This window comes from Nicotiana tabacum, chromosome 9 (genome assembly GCF_000715075.1).
Source record: "Nicotiana tabacum cultivar K326 chromosome 9, ASM71507v2, whole genome shotgun sequence".
Lineage (NCBI taxonomy): Eukaryota > Viridiplantae > Streptophyta > Magnoliopsida > Solanales > Solanaceae > Nicotiana > Nicotiana tabacum.
This window is the reverse complement of record NC_134088.1, coordinates 14298436-14303972: the sequence shown is the minus strand read 5'-3', so window position 1 is coordinate 14303972 and position 5537 is coordinate 14298436.

Sequence of the window (5537 nt, the reverse complement as noted above, 5' to 3'; positions counted from 1 at the left end):
ACCTACTGGTGAAAGCTAGGCAAGCCAACCATTTGAATTATTTACCTTTTTCCCATTTTAGTCCTTTAACAGTTAATAACCAATATTAGGTAAACATCGGAAATTTAATAAGTGAAAAATTGAAATGAAATAATTTAAGAAAGATGTCAATACCAATCCATACAAAAACTACCCAAGACTAGTGTCACAATCCCACAGACTGTCTAGGAACACTAAAAATAAAGGTCCGAAAGATTTATTACAACACTGTCTCTGAAATATATAAAAGAAACAGACTAAAAGGATAGGAGAAGATGTCAAGGCATGTGGACGCCTATAGTAATACCTCAGAATCTCCGACTGGACTGAAGGCAGCCACCCAAAGCTATGGTCAATATGCTGCAGCTCCGGGATCTGCATACAGTGCAGAGTGTAGTATCAGCACAACCGACCCCATGTGCTGGTAAGTGCCTAGCCTAACCTCGGCGAAGTAGTAACGAGGCTAGGACCAGACAACCAAATAAACCTGTGTAGTTATATCATATACAGTGGAAAATAAAAGCAGGAATGTACAGTTAAGGATGGGAGGGGGAAACATGCTACTGGGGAAACATCAGATAATAACATAAGAACAACAGATAATTATAAGGAACACCATACTCAATTATCAACGAAAATCAGAAATCAAACAAGTGCACGACATCACTCTTAGTGCTTTTACTCTCGTCCTCACCATAAGAATAAATATAATCTGCACAACATCACCCTTCGTGCTTTAACACTCTTCCTCACCCAAACAACATTCACAAGCAATAAGGGCAAGGAAATAAGAAAAATCATAATAAAATCCCGGCAAGGGAAATAATATCCAAACAATAACATCCCGGCAAGGGAAATAACATTAAAACAATAACATCCCGGCAAGGGAGACAATATCATGATCCTCTCTTTTCTTTCCTTTTTCATATTTTCTTCACAACTCAATTCCCAACTTGAGCCAATTCTCTACAGTGTTCAACAATTCAATTATCAACTTGAGCCAACGTTCTACTATGTTCAATTAACAATAATACTTCCACAAGTCATATTCCTCAATAGAAATCATCATACAGAGCATGAACAACATGAAACAGAGTCACATTAATCATAGTATAAGACTCACGAGCATGCTTGACACCAATGTATAGATACTCGTCACCATGCCGATACATCGTACTTAACAATTAGCACATAACACACAACACTCAACTCCTAATCCCTCAAGCTAAGGTTAGACCAAACATTTATCTCAATGCCACGAACACAATTCAAGTCTCAACTATCGCTTTACCTCTTGATTTTACCACCAATTCACTCCTATCTAACCACAAGTTACTTAATTATATCAATAAATGCTAAATGAATCAATTCTAATGCATGAAAATAGATTTTCTAAAGTTTTTCCCAAAAAGTCAAAAATAGCCCCCAGGCCCACATGGTCATAATTCGAGGTTCGAATCAAAACCCGATTACCCATTCCCCCACGAACACAAATATATAATTTGTTTTGAAATCGGACCTCAAATCGAGGTCCAAATCCCCAAAATTTTTAAAACCTAGGTTTTACCAAAAACACCCAATTTTCCCCATGAAAATCATTGATTTTGAGTTGAAATCATGTGAAAAAATGTTAAAAATTAAAGAAAACGAGTTAGAAATGACTTACAATTGATTTGGAAGAGAAGTTGTCTTTGGAAAATCGCCCAAGAGAGTTTATGTTTTGAAAGGGTTTGAAAAATTGTTGAAATGTGTCTAAGTTATGAATTTGCAGGTCGTAGATGTCGTATTTGCGACCGGGGTTCGCAATTGTGAACCCTTCAAAAGACTGCCACTTCACATTTGCAAACAGGGGTTCGCATTTGCGAACCCTGAGGAATCTAGTCCTCTTCGCATTTGCGATACTGCCTTCGCATTTGCAATGTCGTATTTGCAATAATTACTTCGCATTTGCGACCAAGGCTGCCCAGGACACTATTCGCATTTGCGACACATTGCTCGCGTTTGCGAACCAGGTTTCGCAAATGCGAATCCTTGAAGCCTGCAACACATCAACAAATTCCGAAGTGCAAATTTCACTCTGTGGCCTGTCTAAAACTCACCCGAGCCTCAGGGCTCCAAACCAAACATGCACACTAACTTAAGAACATTATACGGACTTACTAGTGCAATTAAATCATAAAAATAACAATTAAAACTATGAATTAAACTCCAAAACTCATCATTTTCATCAAGAACACTTAAAGTTCATAACCCTTCAACCGGAAGTCCAAATCACATTAAATAAACTCCATTTTGCACCAAATTTCACAGGCTCGACTTAAATCACATATAAGACCTCTACCTGACTCCGGAACCAAAATACGAGCCCGATACCGTCAAATTCCAACATTTTTCATTTCCAAAAACTCATATTTATTTCAGAAAATAATTTTCTTTAAAAATTCATTTCTCGAGCTTGGGACCTCTGAATTCGATTCTGGACATACGCCCAAGTCCCATATTTTCTACGGACCCTCCGGGACCGTCAAATCATGGGTCCGAATTTATTTACCCAATGTTGACCGAAGTCAACATAAATTCATTTTAAAGGCAAAATTATCATTTTTTTTTACAGATTTTCACATAATGACTTTCCAGATTTATAGATTTTCACATAAGGCCTCAGAACACAGAATTTATTTCTAAAATAAGTGGTGACCTTTTGGGTCATCACAATCATCTTTAGGGGTGGCTTTACCTCGAAAGTGTGATTTTCCAGCTCCAATCTGGTTAGTCGGGCCCTAGATATTTAGACATCGAGTGCGAAACCAAACAAAAATTTCTATAAGTGAATTTGCTGCGAAAAACCAATTACTTAGTGAGAAATTCTGAATATTGCGCTCATTATAATGATATATTAGCATCTGATGCATTTAAAATATCATTTTTTTATATCAGTTCTTGGTGCCAGAAATTTTACTTAATATTTTTGAGAAATTAACTGTTGAGAGTGGAGTTACTTAATAAGTCTAGGAGTTAACTATAGTTAGAGTTAGTAGAATTAACTACATTTAGAAGTAATGTTAGTTATCTGTTAAGAAATCAGTTGCTGTCATAAGTAAGTCGGTTGAAATCAGTCTTGTCTATATAGATTGTAGAGATATGAAGTGAAGTAAGCAATTCATTTTGAGCTCATTCTCTGATGACCTCCATTTCCTACATTGTGAACTTGTCTTCCTCGACAACCATTGCTGCAATTCTTCATCTTCAGTAGACATTTTAACATGGTATTAGAGCTATAGAAGATTGAGGACTGATTGCTCGATTTCAAAGGCCATGGCTGCCGACGATAATTTGCCGGAGAAACTAAGCCACAATTATCCATTATTTTTTACGGTGAATGACAATTCAGGTGCTGTTCTAAACTCACTTCAACTGAGAGGGACAGAGAATTACTCCGTATGGCACCGAGCGATGAGAATTGTGATCCTTGGTCTCAACAAGTTAGGGTTCATCGAAGGCACATGCAAAAGGGAGGATTATGGTCCAAATATCATTGATATGTGGTAATGATGTAACACAATTGTTCTATCATGGATAATGAATTGTGTTTCAGCTAAATTACTAAGTGAAATCGTATATTCTTTAAATGCATGTGCAGTTTGGAATGAATTGAAGGAGTGATTTGACAAGATAGATTGTTCTAGGATTTTCCAGATCCATAAGCAAATTGATACGATTAGTCACGGAACAAGTTCAATAGCAACATATTTTTCGAAATTGAAGTTGCTATGGGCAGAATTTTATTGTTAGCCTCAATTCCTGGGTGTGATTGTGCTAAGTCACATGATTTTGTTGTATTTATGGAACGTTTGAAGCTGCTACAGTTTCTCATAGGGCTCAATGAGTCTTATGAACAGGCTCGCAGCCAGATTCTTTTGATGTTGCCTACACCAACTTTGAACAAGGCCTATTCCATACTCACTGAGCGGGAGAGTCAAAGGAGCATGACTGTTCCATCTGTTTCTACTGAAGGAGCAGTGATGGCATCTCTAATGGTTGCTAGGAGTGGAGCTACGCAAAGACAAAAAAGGAATTATAATATGCAAAGTGATTTTTGTAAGATGAGGGACATATATGTGTAGAATGCTATAAAATCATAGGATATCCAACTGATTTTAAGCCTAAAAGAAGGTTTGAAAACAATACCCCTAATTTTGCAAACAACAACACTGCTAACAATGTGACAGTTGAAGAACATAAAGCAATAGATTTTGGTGGAAATAATAATGGTATTAATGTTGCTGCTGCTGGTTTACCAACTCCATACTTCACACCAGCACAATATAATCAAATCCTAAAGTTACTCAATAAAGATGATCATGTAGAGAGTTCAGCCAACATGACAGGCATTATCAAATCACTATTGGTTAATTCTAGTCCTAGGAACTGGATTGTGGATATAGGAGCAACAAATCACATGATTTCAAATTTAACCATGTTGTTTTTAAAGGATCAAACTTAATAACACTAAGAAGGTCCATCTACCAAATGGTAGTGTTACTGATGTATCACATGTTAGATCTTCTCATATAGCAGGAGGATTAGTGAATAATGTACTATATGTTCCTGATTTTAAATATAATCTTTTATCAGTATCTAAGTTCACTAAAGAGCTACAATGTTTTGTTCTTTTTCGGCCTGATTTCTGTGTGTTCCAGGACATCTACACTGACAGAGTGAGGGGGATTGGTAAAGAGGATGATGTCTTGTACCTATTACCTCAATTTCCTAATGAGAACAATATAGTATCAGCTAAGAGTTTGAACACAAGATCAGAGAACATGGACGTTGGACTGTGGTACAAGAGAATGGAGCATGCACCTATTGGAGTGATTAGAAAATGTCTTGATTTGCCTTTAGTAGATAGTACTAAAATAATACAAGAATGTTTTGTTTGCTTATTAGCTAAACATACTAGATTGTTATTTTACAATAGTACTAGTATGACTACTGAAGTTTTCCATCTGCTACATATAGATGTCTGGGGCCCTTACAATGTATAGACTTATGATGGAAATAAACTTTTTCTTACTGTTGTTGATGATCATTCTAGAGTTACTTGATTGTTTTGCTGAAATTGAAAAGTCATGGTGTAGTCATTTTAAGACAGTTTTTTTAAAAAAACGTGCAAACACAATTCAACAAAGCAATTACAGCAATCAGATCTGACAATGGAAGTGAGTTCATTAACAATGAATGCAAGAATCTCTTATTATATCTTGGGGATAGTACATCAAAGAACATGTGTCTACACACCCCAGCAAAATCGGGTGGCAGAGAGAAAGCACAGGCATGTTTTGGAGGTTGTCAGGGCTATTAGATTTCAGGGAGGAATTCCAGTTAAATTCTGGGGTCATTGTGTTTTGGCTGCCACATACATCATCAATAGAATGCCTTCAACAGTTCTAGAAGGAAAAAGTCCATATGAAGTCTTTTATGGGAGAAGGCCTACCTTGAGTCTTCTCAGAGTGCTAGGA